Source organism: Microcaecilia unicolor, chromosome 8 (assembly GCF_901765095.1).
Source record: "Microcaecilia unicolor chromosome 8, aMicUni1.1, whole genome shotgun sequence".
NCBI lineage: Eukaryota > Metazoa > Chordata > Amphibia > Gymnophiona > Siphonopidae > Microcaecilia > Microcaecilia unicolor.
In genome coordinates, this window is record NC_044038.1 from 243,499,640 (window position 1) to 243,525,132 (window position 25,493).

Consider the following 25,493-nt stretch of genomic DNA (forward strand, 5'->3'; position numbering starts at 1 on the left):
TGGTTCAAAGACTCTGGTCCTGGGGAACTGAGTTTGATTCCCACCTCAGGCACAGGCAGCTCCTTGTGACTCTGGGCAAGTCACTTAACCCTTCATTGCCCCAGGTACAAATAAGTACCTGTATACAATATGTAAGCCGCATTGGGCCTGCCATGAGTGGGAAAGCGCAGGGTACAAATGTAACAAAAATAAAATAGATACTATTGGAGATTCTACATGGAATGTTGCTACTATTGGAGGTTCTACATGGAATGTTGCTATTATTGGAGGTTCTACATGGAATGTTGCTACTATTGGAGATTCTACATGGAATGTTGCTATTCCACTAGCAACATTCCATGTAGAAGGCTGCGCAGGCTTCTGTTTCTGTGAGTCTGACGTCCTACACGTACGTGCAGGACGTCAGACTCACAGAAGCAGAAGCCTGCGCGGCCACATTGGTGATCTGCAAGGGCCGACTTCTACATGGAATGTTGCTATGGAATAGCAACATTCCATCTAGAATCTCAAATAGTAGCAACAGTGAAGGAGTGGCCTAGTGGTTAGGGTGGTGGACTTTGATCCTGGGAACTGAGGAACTGAGTTCAATTCCCACTTCAGGCACAGGCAGCTCCTTGTGACTCTGGGCAAGTCACTTAACCCTCCATTGCCCCAGGTACAAATAAGTACCTGTATATGTAAGCCGCATTGAGCCTGCCATGAGTGGGAAAGCGCGGGGCACAAATGTAACAAAAAATAAATATCAAATAAATATATTTTGTGGAGTGGAGGAGTAGCCTAGTGGTTAGTGCAGTGGACTTTGATCCTGGGGAACTGAGTTCGATTCCCACTGCAGCTCCTTGTGACTCTGGGAAGTCACTTAACCCCTCATTGCCCCTGGTACAAAATAAGTACCTGAATATATGTAAACCACTTTGAATGTAGTTGCAAAAACCTCTGAAAGGTGGTAAATCAAGTCCCATTTCCCTTCCCCTTCTTTTATGCACAAAGAAATATCCTATGTTTCTGTAACTAATGACATTTCTCTCAGATTTACTATACATAGTAGGAGTTGGACAGTAGAAAGATAAGAGTCAGACTCGCAGTCGAAGGTTTGGTGTATCGACTCCACAACCCTGGATACAACAGCCCTGCTTTTCACCTAGGTGAACAGGCTGTAAACTCCCCTTATCGACCCCATGAACTGCTTTTTCATTAGACTCGGTAAGAAGTTAGCCAAAAGCTGATTAAATACAGAGATTTTTTTTTTTTTTAGGGTAAGGTCATATTCTAGAAGTTGCCTCCATGTCAACAACCTCTCAACCCTCACCAAAAGCCAAGAAGCACTACTGATTGCAGAACTGAAGATTACTCTGTGCTAAAATATTTTTTCACTCATTGAATAGTTAAGCTCTGGAACTCATTGCCGGAGGATGTGGTATCAGCGGTTGGCATATCTGGGTTTACAAAAAGCATTGAACAAGTTTCTGGAGAAACAGTCCATAGTCTGCTATTGAGATAGACATGGGGGAAGCCACTGCTTGTGCCTGGAATCAGTAGCATGAATCTTGCTGCCCTTTGGGATACTGCCAGGCGCTTGTGGCTAGATGGACCACCCCGCAAAGGACTAAAATATAAATATCCATATCCGCATCCAGCTTCTCCTAAGTATGCACGCAACTATGGAATGCATTACCGAAAGCCATGAAATCAATACATGACCTAACAATCTTCCGTAGATTACTGCAAACGAACCTATTCAAGAAAGCTTAAATGTTCCATCTTAAATACAAAACAAATAGACTTTGCAAGAACTAGACCAAACCGAACTTTTGCCGTTTAACTGTTTAAACTCACTGCTATTAAAGAAAGCTACATAATACGCATTACCAACCTACTTCCTAGATTGACAAGGTATCTTTATAGTCGATGACCTAACTTAAGTTACAACTCATTTTGTCACTAAGAAACCTCTATGCAATGCCATAATGCATTCCTCTGTACCATGTATGTATGCACCGTAAAGCAAACTCATTTGTATGTAATACCAAAATGTACTCTTTTTTACCATATATGCATGCACCTAAATGTAATACCATCTGAAATTCTGTACCGGAAATGGCGAGCACCATCACGGCATAATGTAAGTCACATTGAGCCTGCAAATAGGTGGGAAAATGTGGGATACAAATGCCACAAATAAATAAATTGAACATCTCTTGATACTTTGTATCATACTTTATGTATCTATGTGATACTTTGTACCATAGCTTGTAAGCCGCACTGAGCCTGCTATCAAGCGGGAAAGAGCGGGGTAGAAATGCTATAAATAAATAAATAAATAAATAAAATCAGTCTGACTATTCTTATGCTCTTAACAACATTCCCCTTTTTTTATGCAAGGGGATTTGGAATTTAACTCACAACTTTTCAGTAGTAGCTTAAGTCTAGGTGAATCTCAAAGCTATGCCTGGGGAAAAAGGCAAAACGTTTTTGTATACATAGTAACATAGTAGATGACGGCAGAAAAAGACCTGCATGGTCCATCCAGTCTGCCCAACAAGATAAACTCATATGTGTATACCTTACCTTGATTTGTACCTGCCTTTTTCAGGGCACAGACCGTACAAGTCTGCCCAGCAGTATTTCCCGCCTCCCAACCACCAGTCCCGCCTCCCATCACCGGCTCTGGCACAGACCGTATAAGTCTGCCCTCCACTAACCTCGCCTCCCAACTACCAACCTCTCTTCCCCCACCTGCTCCGCCACCCAATTTTGGCTAAGCTTCTGAGGATCCATTCCTACTGCACAGGATTCCTTTATGCATATCCCACGCATGTTCGAATTCCGTTACCGTTTTCATCTCCACCACCTCATAAAGTATGATACAGGAATTAATCTTTTACAGAAAGGCCATGTACTGATATAACAAGAATGTACTGGGACTCAGCAAAGGATACTTGAGGAACTTCAAACACACAGGTTTCAATGACCAGCAGAAGAAATTCAACAGCATGGATTACAGCACTACCTCTAATTACCAGGCAGTCCTAAACTTCAGGACACTGGAGCCAGACTTGTAAGTAAACATACAACCTGTCATACTTAAGGAGCTTCGTCATTAGTCATTCTCAGCACTGAAAGGGATTGATTCAGTCTAAAGGCTTGGAAGAAATGCTTAGAAACACTGAACACACAGGACTTCAGCAAGGTACTCCAAAAAAACATTCACAACCATCCACAGAACAGACCGGGCCATGGGGTTTTTTCCACCATAAAAGTTCAGCTAACCTACCTCAGACGGGGGCAGGCCCAGGTCAGGGAAGGAGAGACGTCCTGAAGACTCGCAGGGATCAGATGTTCTTTTTGCCCGTGCAGCGCCTTCACACAGAGGTGAGAGGCGCTGCACGGGCCTGGTAAGGCGGAGGGGGGGTCCGGTGGAGGGGGGAGCAGTGGCGACAACCTCAGGAGGGCATGGCACGGGGGCGGAAGATGGCGGAAGGCGGAGCTGTGGGAGAAGGAGAAAGAGAGAGAGAGGAAGGGAAGGGGGCCAGGGCTGCTAAACTTTTGATTTTTGTTTTGATTTTTTATTTAATACAGGGGGAAGCGGGGAGCAGCGGCGACCTCGGGTGCGGGGGGGGGCAAGGCCGTCCATACAGGACGCTCCTCACGAGCGCCTTTGCCCCCTCCCGATCCTTTTTTGCTTTTTGGTTTGATTTTCTTTTTTATGCAGGGGGAAGCAGGGAGCCACGTGTTTGTGTGGGTTATTTATATTTTCAAACGTGCCAGCTTGCATTTTTATGCTGCAGGGAGAAGCGGGGAGCAGTGTCTGTATGACAGCTCAGGCCTTAACAACAGCTCTGACCTCACGTTAAATATTTCACGGTAAATGATTCGGTGCAATCGTCGGTATGGTTAGTGCATCCCGAATTGTCCACATTGCAATTGTGACTCGTTTGCTGCTAGCGTCCTCGGAAAATGGCCTTTAATGCATGCTACGGTTGAAAATTTCTTCGTTAAAGGGTCGTTAAAGTTTAGTGCATCTGGGCCTTAATGCTAGAAGTAGGGAAAGGAAAGTTTTTCTTGAGCATCCATTCTATGAAAGTTATAAATTGTAAATTAATTTGGGATTGCTCTTTCATTTTTCAAAGTACAAAAATTTGAAATATTATTCAAATTTAAATTTGATGACTAGCATGGAGGGGGCATGACAGGGGGGGGGGGGACATGTGTCCTCTTTTTGAGAGGACAAAATATGGTAACCCTACCGGTGTATCACCCTGTGTGCACCTGAGGCCTATGTCCACATACAGGCCTGAACCTGAATCACCTTTGTAAGAAAGTCTAAAACGGCTGCTTGGACATTTCTGTTTCTCTATCAGCCCATGGACAGTGTTTGCTGACCAAGGACACTTAGCACAGAGAATATCTGCACTTCATCTCAGGGGGTTGACGCTGGTTACTGGACACATTTATAACTCACAAGTATGTGATAATGCCAGTATGCCCCTTTTGGAGGTGCCAAAAGTCTCAGGGAGTGTGTCTGGATCAACATTGGACTTCTTTGTCTTAGAAGGCCTGAATTCCACCTACCGGACAGCAGGAAATGTGTGTCCTCATTGGGCCAATACAGTCACCTCTGAGGAGTGGACCAAGGTCTGCACAGAACTTTGGAGACAAAGAAAGAAGGACAATTCTGCCTGGCACTGACCAGAGTGGACGCTCTGTGGATAACTCTGGAAAGACACTGTCCACTGTCCTATAACCACGTTAAAGTAGCTAATACGGCTGCCTATTTGTGCCGAGGACTACTGCTTAGGCTTGCTGAAGATAAATTGTCACCTTCATCCTGATAAGCGTTTTCAGCTGGAGCTGAAACAGGACTCTGCGTCTACCAGAGATCAGCTACAAAGCATGTGTCTCACGATGAGAAGCCAGAGTTTCTTTCTGCAGTTTGGCGAGTCAGACTATCATTTCTTTTGCCAACGGATAGTCCTAGTTCATAGGCATGGTTATACAGCCAAATATATTTGGCTTTTGATTTTCACGTATAATTCTCTGAACTGACAGATATATATTTATATACAGATTTCTATTTGGTATAATCCTCAGTGAGACATATCTATATATTTATCCTTTGTGTTATTTTGTGGTATATATATATATATATATATATATATATATATATATATTACACATTTGCATTGCTTCTTTGGAAATTACCAGTGAGACTAAGAACTTGGGTTATATGCTGTTCTCTTACCCAATAGTGAGTCCCCTAGACACAGACAGGTCCAGATGATTGCTATATTAGGAGAACGCAGCCTCTGGGCTATGGTTTACTGGTGATTCAGCAGTACCACTATAGTTCCAAGTAATTGCCCCCTTAAGTGTATCGTGCAGCCTGGAATGTTCAGTATTTCGATTTGCCAAGCAACTGTGCTGTCATTATGTATAGTAAAGAACATGGACCATGGAAAAGCGAAAAGGCTCACGAGTGTTAGATCCAATTTATAACATGGCTCATACTCAACTGACATACAGATATCACACTGAGTCAAGAGATGTGTGACCTATATAGGAATAAAAAGAAAGTAGCTTCATGGAGACTGAGCACCTAAGGAAAAATCAGACAGGGAGGCGTTCTGGACTGGTCTGGTAGAACTAAAGGAAAGAAAATCACCACCATCAGGTAAGACAATTTTTCCTTCCATCCTTCACGTCTATACCAGACCTGTCCAGACCAAAGCAGCGTTCCTAATAGGGAGGGATGAAAGCATCAGAAAAGCATAAAATCAAAGGCAACAAGAACCTCTCTCTACTGGAAAAAAAGCTTGATAGCCTGGAAAGCATACTGGAATAGCCAAGATATCTAAACCAAAAGAGAATGTCAACCTCCAAGGAAATGCAAACATAGCAGGAGGAATATTTATTTATTTATAGCATTTATACCCCGCTCTTTCCCGCTTGATAGCAGGCTCAGTGTGGCTTACAAGCTATGGTACAAAGTATCACAGAGATAACACAAAGTATGATACAAAGTATGAAGAGATGTTCAAGTTAAAAGAGTAGAGACAATGGGGAGAGATGTGGGGGAGAGGATTGGAGGATGGGTGGTGCTGGTGATGTGGAATTAGGTTCGAGAATTAAGTTGGGTTGTTTGGGTAAGCTTGTTTGAAGAGGTAAGTTTTCAGCAGCTTTCGGAAGGGTAGGTGTTCATTGGTTGTTCGGATGTGTCGTGGTATTGCGTTCCAGAGTTGGCTGCCTATAACGGAGAAGTTGGATGCATAGTAGGTTTTGTATTTGAGGCCTTTGCAGTTGGGAAGATGAAGATTGAGATATGTTCCGGAAGATTTGGACCTATTTCTGGCTGGAAGATCGATCAAGTTGGTCATATAGCTTGGAGATTCGCCATGGAGAATCTTGTGGATCGTTGTGTGGGCTTTGAAACTTATGCGTTCTTTGATAGGGAGCCAGTGAAGTTTTTCACGAAGTGGTGTTGCACTTTCAAATCGTGGTTTGCCAAAAATGAGTCTGGCAGCTGTGAGAAGGGCAAAAAAGGATATAAGAGCCAAATAAGACAGAGACCCCAATTTGAGTCAGAGACATGACAGTTAAAGCGTCATAAGAATGATACACCCCCCGAGAACTCAGAAGGCCATGCATAAAGAAACCCTAGTCTAACCCCAAACAAGAAACTATAAGAAATGGAATCATACCAAAACTAGTATAGTCTATATACACCCTTTTTATCAGAGAAGGAAACATGCCAAAATACAGAGCTTCAATGCTAAACAACATGCAGAACCATAGCCACTCTGAGCATAAAGCCAGAGGGAGTCCGTCGAACCTCATAGGGCTGCCCTGGCACAGACGAGAACTGTGGCTAACCATAGGCCAAACCCTGTGGACAAAGGGACAAAGGACTATCTGCCTTATGAAGCCAGCTAGTGTCAACTCTCCACAGGAAAGGCTGAGCAACATTCTACAGACCAACACGAGCCTCACACCAGAGCCACAACCACATACCCTGAGAAGTTGGGAGAGCCACAGGTGCCAAGGACAAGCGGAGGCCAGAAGCTCAAAAATGAACGGCATCCAACCTCTAGAGACGGTGTTATTGTCCACGTGCAGAGATGGATGGGTGGTGAACCTCCACAGATAGAGCAGTGGTTCACATCCAAATATGGAGCTATGCCCCAGATCCAGATAGGGAGCAGCACTCCGCAGCCAGAGACAGAACTGAAATGCACATCCAGACACAATGTCTGATGCGTACCTAGGGGGAGAATGAGCTCCATCTCCAGCGATGTAGTCATGCTCGTGTCCAGAGAAGCCGTGCTACTTATTGTGGAATAAAGATGCATCCCAAAGACACAGGGAGAAGAAGCCCACATGCAAAAATGTAGCGAAGGTGTCCACTCATTGAAACTCCACATGCTGAGCCAGAGCCACGCTCCACATATAGAGATGGAGTTGAGCATTCCTCCATTTATGCATGGGTGGCACAACATGCAGAAATGGAACCATAGACCATACACCAAGATGGAGCTATGCTCAAGAAACAGAAATGGCGCTGTGCTGTAGATAGCTATGCTCCAAACGCAAAGATGGAGTAATTCCCCACACTCAGACCTTGAGCTATACTCTTACCTCCAGAAATGGAACCATGCTCCTTATTCAAAGATGGATCTATGTTCTACCTTCAGAGAGGAAGCTAAGTGCTACCATCAGAGACAGTGCTATGCTCCATCTTCAGAGACACTTCCATGCACTACCCCCCCGAGATGGAGCTGTGCTGCACTTCCTAAAATGAAGATATGCTCTACACTCTGCGACGGAGCCATGCTCTCTCTGCAGAGAAGGTGCTAAAAGCCATGTACAGAGATGGAAGTTAAGAGTACATTCAGAGATAGCTATGCCGAATCTTCTGAGATGGTGCCATGCTCCATATACATTACATCAATTACTTGCATGCTGCTCAAGCCATAACTAGATCAATGCGGCTTACAGTAAAAAAAAGAAATAGGACTATTTCCTAGAAAAAAAATTAAGAATAGTCATGTAAAGGAATAAAGTAGTTCTCTAGATGAACACAATACAAGGATTTAGGTAAATTTACAGAACAGCCAGAATTTAAAGAATACAGAATTGGCGCTATGCTCTATGTTCAGAGATGGAGCTATGCTCTACCCTTATAACGAGAGAGCTGTGCTCTACATTCCCTCATTGAAAAAGCAGAGTTGTAGGACCCCATGGAGGCAGGAGGTGGGGGGAGGGAATCGGTACCAATGGATGTCACTCAGGCTGGGGGTTGAGCAACTCAGGACACAGAGTATCATCCTAGACAGTAAGAGAGGCAGTCCAACCAGCAACAACCCCCTGCTCAACTGACACCCGGATGAACCGGGTCAGAAGCTGTCAGAGAAGCACCACAGAGAAGCTGTACGATCCGCTACCATCCACTTGGAGACAGAGAAAAATACTGGCTGCACGATACAGTTAAGGGGCGAATTACTTGGAACTTTTTTTTCTCTGATAGACAGACATGGCCTATTGGTATGGACTGGTCTGGTATGAACGCGAAGGAAGCTTATATTAGAGCTTCTTGGCCACAGCTGTGGCCTCCCAATAGTAACATGTGCAGGGCCAATACCCTCCTGGGTACAACTTTATGCTTATTGCATTTCTATACAAATGAACGCATTTTAAAAATGTAGGGACTTAAATGCACATTGGACTGCTTTAACCAGTCCAGCTCATCTGCTTTTTGACACGTCAAATTTAATCACATCCTAACTGGTATTCCCTATTCTTCCTGAACCTAAAATTCTCATCTCCGAGACAATTCCATTCACAACGGCATAAGAGCGAAAAAACGAGAGAAAAATCATAACACACTGTTCTATATTTGTAAAGAAATAAAAACTATGAAAATTCAATACATTGACTACTGAAGATCACAGGACAAGAGTTACCAATTTGGCAATTAAAATTCAATGCGAAGAAATGCAAAGTGATGCACTTAGGGAATAGAAATCCACGGGAGACATATGTGTTAGGCGGGGAGAGTCTGATAGGTACCGGCGGAGAGAGGGATCTTGGGGTGATAGTATCTGAGAATTTGAAGGCGACGAAACAGTGTGACAAGGTGGTGGCCCTAGCTAGAAGGTTGTTAGGCTGTACAGAGAGAGGTGTGACCAGCAGAAGAAAGGGGGTGTTGATGCCCCTGTATAAGTCATTGGTGAGGCCCCACCTGGAGTATTGTGTTCAGTTTTGGAGGCCGTATCTTGTTAAGGATGTAAAAAGAATTGAAGCGGTGCAAAGAAAAGCTACGAGAATGGTGTGGGATTTGCGTTACAAGATGTATGAGGAGAGACTTGCTGAACTAAACATGTATACTCTGGAGGAAAGGAGAAACAGGGGTGATATGATACAGACGTTCAAATATTTGAAAGGTATTAATCCGCAAACGAACCTTTTCCGGAGATGGGAAGATGGTAGAACGAGAGGACATGAAATGAGATTGAAGGGGGCAGACTCAAGAAAAATGTTAGGAAATATTTTTTCACGGAGAGGGTGGTGGATGCTTGGAATGCCCTCCCGCGGGAGGTGGTGGAAACGAAAACGATAACGGAATTCAAACATGCATGGGAGAAGCATAAAGGAATCCTGTGCCGAAGGAATGGATCCTCAGGAGCTTAGTCAAGATCGGGAGGCGGGGCTGGTGGTTGGGAGGCGGGGATAGTGCTGGGCAGACTTATACGGTCTGTGCCAGAGCCAGTGGTGGGAGGCGGGGCTGGTGGTTGGGAGGCGGGGATAGTGCTGGGCAGACTTATACGGTCTGTGCCCTGAAGAGCACAGGTACAAATCAAAGTAGGGTATACACAAAAAGCAGCAAATATGAGATATCTTGTTGGGCAGACTGCATGGACCGTGCAGGTCTTTTTCTGCCGTCATCTACTATGTTACTATGTTATTATGTTACCAAAAATATTACATAAGGGCACAAAAAGAAAAAAAAAAAAAAAACAAACATCAGTGCCACAGCAAATCAATATAAGCAGTGCCGTACTGAATAATTCACACAGTCAGGAGGTGAGTTAGCATCCAAGGTGGTGAAGTGATATTTCAAGATCACAACGCAGGGGAAGTAAATTAGAGCTTTAAAAACCGAATTACTACAACACTGTGATACTTCCTCCTCCACACACTTCATTACTGTGCTGTATTTTGTTTTCTCATGGGGATGTATTAAGAGATCAGAAGTGAAATGATTCAGAAGTGCGTTAATGTAAAACAGACCAACTAGAGTCCCTCCCATCCATCAGTATCAGGGCAACCAAACAGACTATGGGGTACCACAGCCAGGGGAGGAGGCGGAGAAGCAGAGGTGTTTAGGTCACCCACTTTGCAAAGCTGAAAGTTTTATTACATTTCTTTCATTTAGACACAGCATTTTAAAAAAAAAGGTCAATCTGGAATTACATCCTCCTGGTCTCATAATAAGAAAACTGAGGGTTTTTTGTTTTTTTGCAGATTTAACTTACAGCAGAGTGCAAGACTCTAGCCACCATTTTGATTTGGACAAAGCAACCTCCCCATGTACCCACATGCTCCCAACAACACCAGCAGAACTGTAAGCAATGACCCCTGGGATCCAGCAGGCTTGGGGGGAGGGGTGGAGAACTGAAGGTAGCGCATTAAAATGAAAGACAAACCACCTCGTGTGCATGCCTGAGCCTCTGCACATCCTTGCCCTTTGCTAACAGGAAGCATGTGTGGGTGGGTGGAAAAGCAGCAGACCCCCCTGCACTTGCATGGACTCAAAGTCTCAGGCTTATGTTTCAATTTAGTACAGACTGCAGGGCCAAAGAGCAGAGACAGAGAAGGGAGAGCTAATGACAGCCTAAAGAATACGAGACTGGGTGGAAAGAGAGAAGGAGAAAAGGAGGGCAAAAGAAGTGAGGTGAAGGGCTGGAAAGAGGAAAAGCTGTACACATCTACAGTGCAAAGAGAGAGGAGCCACACAATCAGAAAAATTAAATGGCCAAGGTCTTTTTTTTTTAAGCATTTCTAAGAAATGTGTATCTATAATGTCTATATAGTTTGCTCAGTATGAGAGTAGAGAGGTGTGGTAGCCGTGTTAGTCCACTCTTAAAGGTTATCAATAGAAATCAAACAAAATAAAACATGGAAAAGAAAATAAGATGATACCTTTTTTATTGGACATAACTTAATACATTTCTTGATTAGCTTTCGAAGGTTGCCCTTCTTCCTCAGATCGGAAATAAGCAAATGTGCTAGCTGACAGTGTATATAAGTGAAAACATTCAAGCATTACTATGACAGTAAAATAGATACCATTGGAGATTCTACATGGAATGTTGCTACTATTGGAGATTCTACATGGAATGTTGCTATTCCACTAGCAACATTCCTGCGCAGGCTTCTGTTTCTGTGAGTCTGACGTCCACGTCAGACTCACAGAAGCAGAAGCCTGCGCGGCCACATTGGTGATCTACAAGGGCCGACTTCTACATGGAATGTTGCTAGTGGAATAGCAACATTCCATGTAGAATCTATAGAAATCAAACCAAATAAAACATGGAAAAGAAAATAAGATGATACCTTTTTTATTGGACATAACTTAATACATTTCTTGATTAGCTTTCGAAGGTTGCCCTTCTTCCTCAGATGGGAAATAAGCAAATGTGCTAGCTGACAGTGTATATAAGTGAAAACATTCAAGCATTACTATGACAGTAAAATAGATACCATTGGAGATTCTACATGGAATGTTGCTACTATTGGAGATTCTACATGGAATGTTGCTATTCCACTAGCAACATTCCTGCGCAGGCTTCTGTTTCTGTGAGTCTGACGTCCACGTCAGACTCACAGAAGCAGAAGCCTGCGCGGCCACATTGGTGATCTACAAGGGCCGACTTCTACATGGAATGTTGCTAGTGGAATAGCAACATTCCATGTAGAATCTATAGAAATCAAACAAAATAAAACATGGAAAAGAAAATAAGATGATACCTTTTTTATTGGACATAACTTAATACATTTCTTGATTAGCTTTCGAAGGTTGCCCTTCTTCCTCAGATCGGAAATAAGCAAATGTCTGATGAAGAAGGGCAACCTTCGAAAGCTAATCAAGAAATGTATTAAGTTATGTCCAATAAAAAAGGTGTCATCTTATTTTCTTTCCATGTTTTATTTTGTTTGATTTCTATTGATAACCTCAGTATGAGAGAAAATGTGTTTCCATTTTTCTCCTTCCAACACTGCAGTGAATGCTGTGTCTTGAGGTTTCCAGTTAGTTCCTCACTGAATATTTCTGCTCTTATTCCACATTTGGTCTGCCCATGAGAAGTCTGTAGCCGTCTGACTTGTTCTGCTTTCTAGTGTAATATTTACAGTATTGCTTTTCATAGGTAGGGTTGGTTTTGCATTCCGATTATGTTGTGCCCGGACAGTGAAGAGAAGCTGTGTTGCTGTTAACGTAAGACGTCCAATTACGTATTTTACAGGGTTATTCTTGAAGGGAGAAGGGGTAGGAGGAGGAGGGAATTGTAAAAATGGCACTTAAAACAAAATCAGGGCTACGCACTGTAACAGGTGCTCCAGGTTCAGCGCCGTTTACAGAATCGTGCTTAAAGCCAATTCCCGCACCCAAAGTTGGCCACTGGCATTTCTTGAGCTGAAGCCCTGGTGTAATGTCGGTGCCCAACTTGTTGCATTTGGGTGTGGAATTGGTTCTAGTCTATAAAACGCCCCTGCCCCTCCCCCTGGTCACACACCCTTTGAGTTAAGCACCTGTCTTATACAACAGCAGACAGGCAGAGGTGTGCGCAAATCCTAATTAGTGGAGAGAAATCTTGGGGTGTTGGTGTCGGGAGGATCTGAAGGTGAAGAAACAATACGACAAGGTGATGGCTGTGGCCAGAAGGATGATAGGCTGCGTAGAGAGGGGCATAACCAGCAGAAGAAAGGAGGTGTTGATGCCCCTGTATAAGTCGTTGGAGAGGCCCCACTTGGAGTATTGTGTTCAGTTTTGGAGGCCGTATTTTGATAAAGATGTAAAAAGACTGGAAGCAGTGCAAAGAAAAGCCACGAAAATGGTATGGGATTTGCGTTGCAAACCGCACGAGGAGAGACTTGCCAACCTGAACACGTATACCTTGGAGGAAAGGAGAAACAGGGGTGATATGATACAAATATTTGAAAGGTATTAATCTGCAAACGAACCTTTTCCGGAGACGGGAAGGCGGTAGAACTAGAGGACATGAATTGAGATTGAAGGGGGGCAGACTCAGGACTAATGTCAGGAAGTATTTTTTCACAGAGAGGGTGGTGGATATATGGAATGCCATCCCGCGGGAGGTGGTAGAAATGAAAACAGTAATGGAATTCAAACATGCGTGGGATAAACACAAAGGGATCCAGTTTAGAAGGAATGGATCTATGGAATCTTAGCGGCGATCGGGTGGCGACACCGGTAATTGGGAAACAAAACGGGAGGTGGGCAGACTTCTACGGTCTACGCCCTGATCGTGACTGGATAGGGATGGGCTGGAGTGTAAATTTTTGGGGGGTTTTGACGTTAGCGCCAGAACTTAGTACAAGAACAGTGCTGGGCAGACTTCTACGGTCTGTGCCCTGAGAAAGGCAAGGACAAATCAAACTCAGGTATACATATAAAGTATCACATACCATGTAAAATTAGTTTATCTTGTTGGGCAGACTGGATGGACTGATCAGGTCTTTATCTGCCATCATTTACTATGTTAATATATGTTACTATATTACTCTTTGGGGTTCTAAATGGAATGTTGCTACTAATTAGGATTCCAGAATCTTGTAACTCTTTAGGATTTCAGAATCTTCAAAACTTTTAGTGCTGGGCAGAAGTCTATGGTCTGTGCCCTGAGAAAGGCAAGGACAAATCAAACTTAGGTATAAAGTATCACATACCATGTATAATGAGTTTACCTTGTTGGGCAGACTGGATCGACTGTACAGGTCTTTATCTGCCGTCATTTACTATGTTACTCTTTGGGGTTCTACATGGAATGTTGCTACTAATTGGGATTCCGGAATCTTGTAACTCTTTAGGATTCCAGAATCTTCAGAACATTTACTCCAGGAAGAGTGCTGGGACTTTTACGGTCTGTGCCCTGAGAAAGGCAAGGACAAATCAAACTCGGGTATACATATAAAGTATCACATACCATGTAAAATGAGTTTATCTTGTTGGGCAGTCTGGATGGACCATTCAGGTCTTTATCTGCCGTCATTTACTATGTTACTATGTAAGTGCAATAATTATCAACTGTATCTTTGCTCCATGCTAAAATGTTGGCACCATATACAGAATACAGGGGTTAGTGCTTTAGTAAATCAAAAATCGTAAGGAGGGAGGAACCTTTCCCAATTTCTCTATAGGCACCATCTGTCACACCCCTCTCACTTCCTTCCTTTGCTCCTTGCACTCTGGGATCTGCCATGGGAGCAGTCACTGCCTCTTCCTGCTGCTAGGACCCTCCTCATTTGAAGTTCTTTCAGCCACTATAGAAACCCACAGAACATCACATGGACCCAGAGCTGCTCCGAGGCAGGAGAGACACCATGAGCAGAAGAGTGAAGTAGAGAACCACCGAGCACATCAGCTAGACCTTGGTGACTGGGGAGGGAGGGAGGGAGGGAGGGATGAAGGGAGGATGCATATACAGAACACTGCCCCCTCCCCCCCCCCCCCACCCCGACTGAGCATATGCAAGACAGCTGTGTTTAGCTCTTGTGAACATGCACCAGGCACCTCCCTCCCACTTAAACTTCCCAATGCTCAAGACTGTTGCGCGTTTGGGACTTTTTTTCTCTCTCCACTATTCCCCACAGCGCCAGAGTTCTGAGCATTGGCCCAAGACTTTGAGCACAGAGAACTACAAAATAAAAAAAACTCTTCTTTCTAAAAACACGCTGCTCTTTAGATTATAAACAGCAAAATTAGCAGAGAGGCCAAATAATTACTGTCGATCTACAGGTATGTGGCAGGCAGCCTGAGCCCCTTGTGACGATCTGCACAATTTTCTTCATATGCCACATCACACCAGCAGTCTGGCAAGGTACTAATCTCTCTCTTTCATAATGTAGCCAAATGCAAGAATATTTTATGACGTTTTACAATCAGTACTTGATTTCTCAGTTTGAAAAAAAAAAAAAAAATCTTACACTTTGAGGCCTTGTTTAGGACACAGCATTAAAACACAGGTGGTAACATGGGCGTAGCCAGATCTGTCATTTTGGGTAGGCCCAGAGTTAAAAGGGGTGGGCCTTTGTACTGCATTTCTCTCTTCCACCCCTGGACCGGATTTTGCCCCTGCCCACAGCCTGGCGAGTCCTCCCCTGCCTGCTCAACATCAGACTTCCCCCCTGGCACATCCCGCTGGACAGGAAACAGGAAGCAGCATCGACAACAGCAGGACGCGGCAGAGGGATTCCTGCGCAGGAGCCAGCATAGGCAGTGGGCATGCATTGCTGCTCCTACTGCCACTGTAGAGCGGGGAGGGGGTACAGAGGTGTTACTGGGCTGGGGGCAAATGCTGGATCTGGGGGTACAGAAGAGTGAGAGAGGGATGCAAGGCAAGCACTGTTGAGGGTGACCAGACAGGGTGGGCCTGTGCCCACCCACAGTGATGCTACTGGGTGGAAACATGCATGTTAAACTCTAGTCACTTTGGGCCCTTTGACGAAAGCTTAACATTTGGCGTACACTAAGCTTTCGTCAAAGGGCCCCTTAAAGACTTTCACTGCAACACAAAACCAGTATAATTAAAGATCTACATTAACAGCAGTATTAACAGATTTTTATATTAGCTGACCAGTAATATCATTAAATGAACCAATAAGCAGTTTGTATATTAAAATCATTTAAATACGTATAAACAAAAACTAACATGAGTTTGACCAAGTATGTTAAGAAGTAACAGTTATTTACCACACTTTAATAAACAGATCCCTTTTGTTTAACATATCTTAAAACATTAGTTACAAAGTATCACATCATATGTCAAAGCTTTGCTTTTTACCCCATAATCACTGAAAGCTGTAGAGCTTTGTTTGAAACCTAAGGCAGCTTGTTTGTTCTCAAGACACTATGAATATGTTGAACTTTCTAAACAGTTTACAGTGAAGGTTGTTCCATCTCTTCAGAACAGGCAGGGGAGATACTTGTTGTACCTGCAGGATTGGGGTTCCTAACCCTGAACCCACTAACTGGTGCATGAAACAACTCTCTCTGCAGGATTGGGGTTCCTAACCCTGAACCCACTAACTGGTGCATGAAACAACTCCCTGTGCAGGATTGGGGGGTTCCTAAGCCTGGAACCCACTAACTAGTGCATTAAACAACTCTCTCTGCAGGACTGGGGGGTTCCTAAGCCTGGAACCCACTAACTGGTGCATGAAACAACTCCCTGTGCAGGATTGGGGTTCCTAACCCTGAACCCACTAACTGATGCATGAAACAACTCCCTGTGCAGGATTGGGGTTCCTAACCCTGAACCCACTAACTGGTGCATGAAACAACTCCCTGTGCAGGATTGGGGTTCCTAACCCTGAACCCACTAACTGGTGCATGAAACAACTCTCTCTGCAGGATTGGGGTTCCTAACCCTGAACCCACTAACTGGTGCATGAAACAACTCTCTCTGCAGGATTGGGGTTCCTAACCCTGAACCCACCAAGTGCTGCATGAAACAACTCCCTGTGCAGGATTGGGGTTCCTAAGCCTGAACCCACCAAGTGCTGCATGAAACAACTCCCTGTGCAGGGTTGGGGTTCCTAAGCCTGAACCCACGAAGTGCTGCATGAAACAACTCCCTGTGCAGGATTGGGGTTCCTAAGCCTGAACCCACCAAGTGCTGCATGAAACAACTCCCTGTGCAGGGTTGGGGTTCCTAAGCCTGAACCCACGAAGTGCTGCATGAAACAACTCCCTGTGCAGGGTTGGGGTTCCTAAGCCTGAACCCACGAAGTGCTGCATGAAACAACTCCCTGTGCAGGATTGGGGTTCCTAAGCCTGAACCCACCAAGTGCTGCATGAAACAACTCCCTGTGCAGGGTTGGGGTTCCTAATGCTGAACCCACCAAGTGCTGCATGAAACAACTCCCTGTGCAGGATTGGGGTTCCTAAGCCTGAACCCACCAAGTGCTGCATGAAACAACTCCCTGTGCAGGGTTGGGGTTCCTAAGCCTGAACCCACGAAGTGCTGCATGAAACAACTCCCTGTGCAGGATTGGGGTTCCTAAGCCTGAACCCACCAAGTGCTGCATGAAACAACTCCCTGTGCAGGGTTGGGGTTCCTAATGCTGAACCCACCAAGTGCTGCATGAAACAACTCCCTGTGCAGGATTGGGGTTCCTAAGCCTGAACCCACCAAGTGCTGCATGAAACAACTCCCTGTGCAGGATTGGGGTTCCTAAGCCTGAACCCACCAAGTGCTGCATGAAACAACTCCCTGTGCAGGATTGGGGTTCCTAACCCTGAACCCACTAACTGATGCATGAAACAACTCCCTGTGCAGGATTGGGGGGTTCCTAAGCCTGGAACCCACTAACTAGTGCATTAAACAACTCTCTCTGCAGGACTGGGGGGTTCCTAAGCCTGGAACCCACTAACTGGTGCATGAAACAACTCCCTGTGCAGGATTGGGGTTCCTAAGCCTGAACCCACCAAGTGCTGCATGAAACAACTCCCTGTGCAGGATTGGGGTTCCTAACCCTGAACCCACCAAGCGCTGCATAAAACAACTCCCTGTGCAGGATTGGGGTTCCTAAGCCTGAACCCACCAAGTGCTGCATGAAACAACTCCCTGTGCAGGATTGGGGTTCCTAAGCCTGAACCCACCAAGTGCTGCATGCAGCGCCTTCTCTCTGCTGACCACGAAGCACAGAAGCAGCAGGTAAGAGCAAGGGGAGCCTCATCTATCTTCCTTCCCTCCCTCCCCTGCTCTGAGTAGCGGCTACGCGTCTCTTCCTGACCTCCTCGCCCTGAACCAAGGATTAAGGCGCAGCAAGAAAAACCCCCAAAAGGAAAAGAGAAACAGCCAAAAGTTACCAGAATAAGAGCTCTCGGAACCGACGAGGAGAAGGAGCAGCAGCGGCGGCGGCCCCAGGAGCAGCCTAAGCGCCTACCAGGACCACGTACCCCGGCGCGAGGCAGCACAGTGCATGCGCGCGCTGCAGCCCCGGGGCCTCTCTCGCTCGCCGGCAGGGGCGGGGAACGGCGTCGGCGACCTAAGGAAGGAACACAGCTGCGGACGCCCCGCCCTTGCCCCGCCCCGCTCCTCAGACCCCGCCCCCTCCGCACGGAAGATCGCCAGAGACTGATCTTGGGCTTTCTTTGAAAGGGGGCTGAAGGGACCAGGACACTTTGGGAATTAAGGGGTCCTTTTACTAAGCTGCGTAAGTGTCTACGCATGCCCCATGCATTTGTGGTACACGTCCAATACGCACGGCTGAAAAATACATTTTGTGTATCAGACATGCGCCAAGTGGCATTTGACGCACATAGATCGTTACCGCATTACACTTTACCACTAGGTCAATGGCTGGCGGTAAGGTCGCAGGCCCAAAATGGACGCGTGGCAATTTTGATTTTGCCGCACATCCATTTTCGGCAAAAAAATTTTTTAAAAGACCTGACAAATGGATCGGCATGCACCCAAAAGCAGCGCTTAAACTACCGCAAGCCATTTTTGAGCGCACCTTAGTAAAAGGAACCCTAAATATTATACAGGTCAGAGGAAGTGAGCTTAATGCAAGCTACGTCCACTTCTAACAGGGCAGTGAGCTAATGTTCACAGCCTGTGTTACCAAAGGGGGGCTTTTAGAGGCCTTTTTAACTAAGGCACATAGGCACCTACGCACATCCAACATGCGTCAAATTGGAACTACCATCCACCTACCGTGGACCCGGACGATAATTCCATTTTTGACACGTGTCCAAAAATACGCAGTAGAAAATATTTTGTACCATGTGGCGCTTAGCCGGCGGTAATCAGCAGTTTACGCACACTGACGTTTACCACCCGGTTAGCACATGAGACCTTACTGCTAGGTCAGTGGGTGGCGGTTAGGTCTCAGACTGAAAACGAACACAAGCTGGTTTTAATTTTACCGCACGTCCATTTTTGGCCACAAAAATAAAGGCCTTTTTTTCCAGGCACACTGAAAAATGGACCTGCGCACATCCCAAACATGAGCCTACACCAGCGCAGGCTACCTTTCAGCACGCCTTAGTAAAAGGGCTCCTTACTACCGGTAAGGCTCACTAGCATTTTTAGCGCACGCTAAAATGATAGCAGGGATGGGACGACTTCCCTATAAAGAAAGACTAAGGAGGCTAGGGCTTTTCAGCTTGGAGAAGAGACGGCCGAGGGGAGACATGATAGAGGTATATAAAATAATGAGTGGAGTGGAACAGGTGGATGTGAAGCGTCTGTTCACGCTTTCCAAAAATACTAGGACTAGGGGGCATGCGATTAAACTACAGTGTAGTAAATTTAAAACAAATCGGAGAAACTTTTTCTTCACCCAACGTGTAATTAAACTCTGCAATTCATTGCCGGAGAACGTAGTGAAGGCGGTTAGCTTGGCAGAGTTTAAAAAGGGGTTGGACAGTTTCCTAAAGGACAAGTCCATAGACCGCTACTAAATGGACTTGGGAAAAAAATCCACAATTCCAGGAATAACATGTATAGAATGTTTGTACGTTTGGGAAGCTTGCCAGGTGCCCTTGGCCTGGATTGGCCGCTGTCATGGACAGGATGCTGGGCTCGATGGACCCTTGGTCTTTTCCCAGTGTGGCATTACTTATGTACTTATGTCCTCTACTTGTCTCACTTTTATTACATAGAGCAGTGATTTAACCTATTGTGATGTCATAGTGGCTCATTCCACCAATAAGAGCCAACCTCATTAGTGATGTCACAATGGCTTGATTGTATAGAATGTTTGTACGTTTGGGAAGCTTGCCAGGTGCCCTTGGCCTGGATTGGCTGCTGTCGTGGACAGGATGCTGGGCTCGATTGACCTTTGGTCTTTTCCCAGTATGGCATTACTTATGTACTTATGTAATAATTAGGACGTGCTAAACGCTAGAGACTCCCATATTTTCTTATGGGCATCTCTAGAGTTTAGCACATCCTAATCATTAGCCTGCACTACAAACGCTAGCATACCTCAGTAAAAGACCCGCATAATTGAGGTGTTGATGCACAAAGCTGGATCAAAGTAGTAAATTTAAAACGAATCAGAGAAAATATTTCTTCACTCAATATGTAATTAAATTCTGGAATTCGTTGCCAGAGAATGTAGTAAAAGCAGTTAGCTGAGCAGGTTTAAAAAAGGTTTGGATACCTTCTTAAAAGAAAAGTCCATAAGCCATTATTATTAGGATTTATTTACCGCCTTTTTGAAGGAATTCACTCAAGGCGGTGTACAGTAAGAATAGATCAAACATGAGCAGGAGGCAATTACAGCAGTAAAAATATTCGAACAACAATACGAAGTATGGCATTGTATACTACTTCCAATGACAACACAATACGTAATAGAACATTATAATTGGTAGTGAGGGGTAAGGCAAAGTTGTAACATATAGATGAGTAAGAAAGTAGGAAGAATTAGAAAGTAAGGTGATTGATTTGAAGAAAGTTGCACGTGAGGTCAGAGAGATGGTTAAATATTATCTCAGCTAGGGTAGGAGTGGATAAACATGTCCCGCTGCAGTATGTGCACCCCGAGTCAATCCTTGTGTGTGTGAGTGAGACTAGCAAGTTAGTTACTTCTTCCATTAAAGGCTTGGTTGCAGAGCCAAGTTTTCACCTTCTTTCTGAAGTAGAGATAGTCTTGTGTTAAGTGGAGCCTTTCAGGCATTGCATTCCAGAGTGTGGGGGCTACTCCGGAGAAGGCTCGCTTGCGGGTATCACATCGTGTAATGTCTTTTGGAGAGGGTGTGGTTAGTGAAAGTCCTTGGGAGGACCTTAGTGCCCCTGGCGGTATGTGGAGGATCATCCTATTCTTCAGATACTCTGGGCCATTTCCTTTCAGGGCCTTGAAGATCAGACATAGAGTTTTAAATTTAGCCCTGTATTGTACAGGGTAGCCAATGAAGTTTTTGCAAAAATGGTGTGATGTGGTCACGTCGCTAGCAACCTTCTGTCTTGCTGCTGCATTCTGAATCAACTGGAGCTGGTGCAGGCCCTTTCTAGTCAGACCATTGTATAGTGTATTGCAGTAATCCAGTCTTGATGTTACCATGGCATGTACAACTGCGATAAGATTTACCTTCTCCATGCAAGGAGAGAGGCAGCGTAGCTGTTGCAAATAGTAGAAGCAGCTCTTGAAGGTTGCTTGGATTTGGGGAGTTAAAATGAACTTGGGGAAAATCCACTGCTTATTTCTGGGATAAGCATCATAAAATGTATTGTACTGTTTTGGGATCTTGCCAGGTACTTGGAAACAGGATGCTGGGCTTGATGGACCTTCGGTGTCTGTCCTAGTATGGCAGTACTTATGTACTTTTTAATCCAAACCAAGAACAAGAGAGCAGGAGTATAGGCCAGGGATCATGGCCAGCTGCAAACCCAGTTGAATAAACTTTTTTAAATATTGCCAGCCACTTGTTGTTGTTTTTTTTTTTGTTTTGTTTTTTTCCTGAGGGGAAGGGAGAGAATTCCCACCTGATAACATAAGTTTTCTTCAGGTGGAGGCACCAGGGGTCAAGTATTCAGGAAGCAACAGAGCCTGCCTGAGGGGGACTCCTGCCAGGCCAGCCCCAGACTCAGGGTACCCCAACAAGGGAGCGCTACAGAGTTAAAAGATTGCAGGAAGCCACACATTCAGTTTCCTAGGAAAAAAAAGGAGCCTGAAGAGGTCTCATGAAGCAGGGCAGGAAATGTATCAGTGCAGGGTGAATCTCAAAAATGCTTCTAGAGTTTAAGCTAAGATGTCATGACCAGAAGCGGAGCCAGGTTGATGGTGCGGGGGGGGGGGGGGGTGAAAGTGGCGCGAAAGCGGAATTCCGCCGGAGCACATTTTCAATGCAACACGACGAGAAAAAAATAGGCGCCTGCGCAACTCCGTTTGGGGGAGCAGCCGCTCCCCTGGCGCCCCACCTAGCTACGCCACTGGTGATGACTTGTCCTCCAGCTTATTCCTGTAGAAACAATTAAAAACTGAATAATGTCTTAGGAGAAGGGAAATTCTATAAAACAAAGAGGTAGATTCAAAAGTATAACAAAATGAGACATTTTAGAAGAAAATGAAAAACAAGCCAAGAACAAACATAGACCTCATCCCTCCCCAAGTCACTTTTCTCATTTCAGCATTTTAGTTAGTAGGTCCTGCAAAGTTTCTAAATAAATTATGATGCCTTCTTTTGATGTTTTTAGTTTTGTTCAGAATAAGATACCTCCGAGCACTGATTATAACTGCAGTACTGTTATTTCTGTGCCATGAAATCAGAAGCAGAATACGTATAATGGGCTTTCGCTTTGCTCTCGGTGAAACAAAGACATTTCTAATTAATCTGACAGCCGTGTAGGTAGGTTTACGCCAGCTGCAAACAGCAGTCTGCTGAAATATTATGGTCCATCAGTCAAAGGAAATGAAAAGGGCACAAGGAAAACACTCATATCTTGATTGTAATTATAGTGACAATCCTTTAGATGCTACCTCAATGCTGAACATTATTCCAGAGGGGGACACTTGATCATGGTCCCTACAGTTCTGGTTTTCAGGATATCCACAGTGAGTACAGATGAGTGGAGGAGTAGTTAATGGTTAGTGCAGAGGACGGAGAGCCTGGGGAACTGGTTAGGCTGCTGTTAAGCTCTCTCTTTAAGCGTAAGATAAGTTACACTTTATTTGGTGGAAAAGGTTCCTAAGTTTGTGTTATTCACGTTTGCTTAGCTAGTTTTTCTGGAAGTCAAAATTTAACTTGTGATCACTTAGTACCAGAGGTCAGTCAGTCCCACAATAGGCAGCAGGATTGAGTGGCCACAGGGGTTAAGGCCCTACCAATTTTTTGCCTCCTAGACAGCAACCAGGGAAATGGAGAAGCATGAACAGAGTTTGTTTGGCCTTCCAAGCACTGCCTCTGAACAACACAACTTGTGATCAACCTCACCTGCTGCATTATTCTGCTCCCTGTGAACCTCAGAGACTTAAAAGGGCCATTGTGTATGAACTGGTACACCCTTCCCCTCCCTCCCAGCAGACCCCCCTGAAACCTCCACATTCCCTTAAACCTCCCTCTGCAATATACGGGACCTTGGAGTCATCTTTGACTCCGCTCTCTCCTTCTCTGCTCATATTCAGCAGATTGCCAAAACCTGTCGTTTCTTTCTCTATAATATTAACAAAATTTGCCCTTTCCTCTCCGAGGATGCTACCAAAACCCTTACCCACACCCTTATCACCTCTCGCCTAGACTACTGCCATTTGCTTCTCGCTGGTCTCCCGCTCAGCCATCTATCTCCTCTTCAATCTGTCCAAAACTCTGCTGCGCGTCTTATATTCCGCCAGAGTCGCTATACTCACGCTAGCCCTCTCCTCAAGTCGCTTCACTGGCTCCCTATCCGCTTCCGCATACAGTTCAAACTTCTGCTTTTGACCTACAAGTGCTTCCACTCCGCAGCTCCTCAGTACCTTTCCGCTCTCATCTCTCCCTACACTCCTCCCCGACCCGTGAACTCCGTTCGCTGGGTAAATGTCTCCTGTTGTCCCCCTTCTCCCCCTCTGCTAACTCCCAGCTCCGTTCCTTCTATCTCGCTGCTCCCTATGCCTGGAATAGACTCCCTGAGCCGGTACGTCAGGCTCAGTCTCTGGCTGTCTTCAAGTCTAGGCTTAAAGCCCACCCTCTTTGCTACTGCTTTCGACTCCTAACCATGACTCTCTTACTCAACACCCTCACTTATCACCCCTACCACTGCAATTTCCCCACCCCTAGCTGTCTGTTCGTCTGTCCAATTTAGATTGTAAGCTCTGTTGAGCAGGGACTGTCTTTTCATGTTGATTTGTACAGCGCTGCGTAAGTCTAGTAGCGCTATAGAAATGTTTAATAGTAGTAGTAGTAGGGGGGATCTCTGGTGTTAGTGGCTGGTACAGAAGTAGTTTCCAGTTGCTCCCCTGACCCATCAGGCTCAGGGTTCAAAATGAGATCAGTTCACTCCTACTGGTACCTCTAGAACTCAAGCTACCAATGGAGGAGAGAGTAGGAGGGAAGGGCTGAGTGTAGGAGGAGAGTACAGAGGACCAGAGCAAGAAAAACCAGAGAGAGGCAATGAGCTATAAAATCTAGTTAGAGCACCAAAGTAAAATGTCAGGTCCCACATAGCGTTTACATGTTGAACACCTGGATTTTCTTGGCTGATTTGGCTTTTTCGTTGCATAATTAATTCTCTTCTAAGTGGAAAATATCAGCCAGCCTGAGACTTTGTTTAGCACTGGATCCTAAATATTTTTGTGTGGTAAGAAACTTCAAGAATGCATTTTCAAGATATAAAGGAATTGAATATTATTAGTAGATTATCACTTGTAGTTTCCCGTCCTTGCAAATGAATTATCTGGTAACATTAATATTGTCCAGCGATGGTCCTTTTTGGCTAAGGAGCAGAGGAGTGGCCTAGTGGTTAGGGTGGTGGACTTTGGTCCTGTGGAACTGAGTTCGATTCCCACTTCAGGCACAGGCAGCTCCTTGTGACTCTGGGCAAGTCACTTAACCCTCCACTGCCCCATGTAAGCCGCATTGAGCCTGCCATGAGTGGGAAAGCACAGGGTACAAATGTACCAAAAATAAAATAGATACTATTGGAGATTCTACATGGAATGTTCCTACTATTGGAGGTTCTACATGGAATGTTGCTATTCCACTAGCAACATTCCATGTAGAAGGCTGCGCAGGCTTCTGTTTCTGTGAGTCTGACGTCCTGCACGTACGTACAGGACGTCAGACTCGCAGAAGCCTGCGCGGCCACATTGGTGATCTGCAAGGGCTGACTTCTACATGGAATGTTGCTAGTGGAATAGCAACATTCCATGTAGAATCTCAAATAGTAGCAACAGTGGAGGAGTGGCCTAGTGGTTAGGGTGGTGGACTTTGGTCCTGGGGAACTGAGTTTGATTCCCACTTCAGGCCCAGGCAGCTCCTTGTGACTCTGGGCAAGTCACTTAACCCTCCACTGCCCCATGTAAGCCGCATTGAGCCTGCCATGAGTGGGAAAGCGCAGGGTACAAATGTAACAAAAATAAAATAGATACTATTGGAGATTCTACATGGAATGTTGCTACTATTGGAGATTCTACATGGAATGTTGCTATTATTTGAGAATCTGTTGCTACTATTTAAGATTCTGTTGCTACTATTGGAGATTCTACGTGGAATGTTGCTATTATTTGAGAATCTGTTGCTACTATTTAAGATTCTGTTGCTACTATTG

The 25,493-nt window shown here is 45.0% G+C and overlaps 1 protein-coding gene across 2 annotated transcripts in view; it reads right to left on the minus strand.

The window, feature by feature from the left end:
- Positions 1 to 18,256, minus strand: part of CBFA2T2 (CBFA2/RUNX1 partner transcriptional co-repressor 2) — a 169,583-nt gene extending 151,327 nt beyond the window's left edge. For both annotated transcript variants that reach the window (XM_030211708.1, XM_030211706.1), the window contains exon 1: positions 18,107 to 18,256. The gene's annotated coding sequence lies outside the window, so the exon portion shown is untranslated. The remainder of the gene's footprint in view (positions 1 to 18,106) is intronic.
- Positions 18,257 to 25,493: the final 7,237 nt, after the last annotated feature.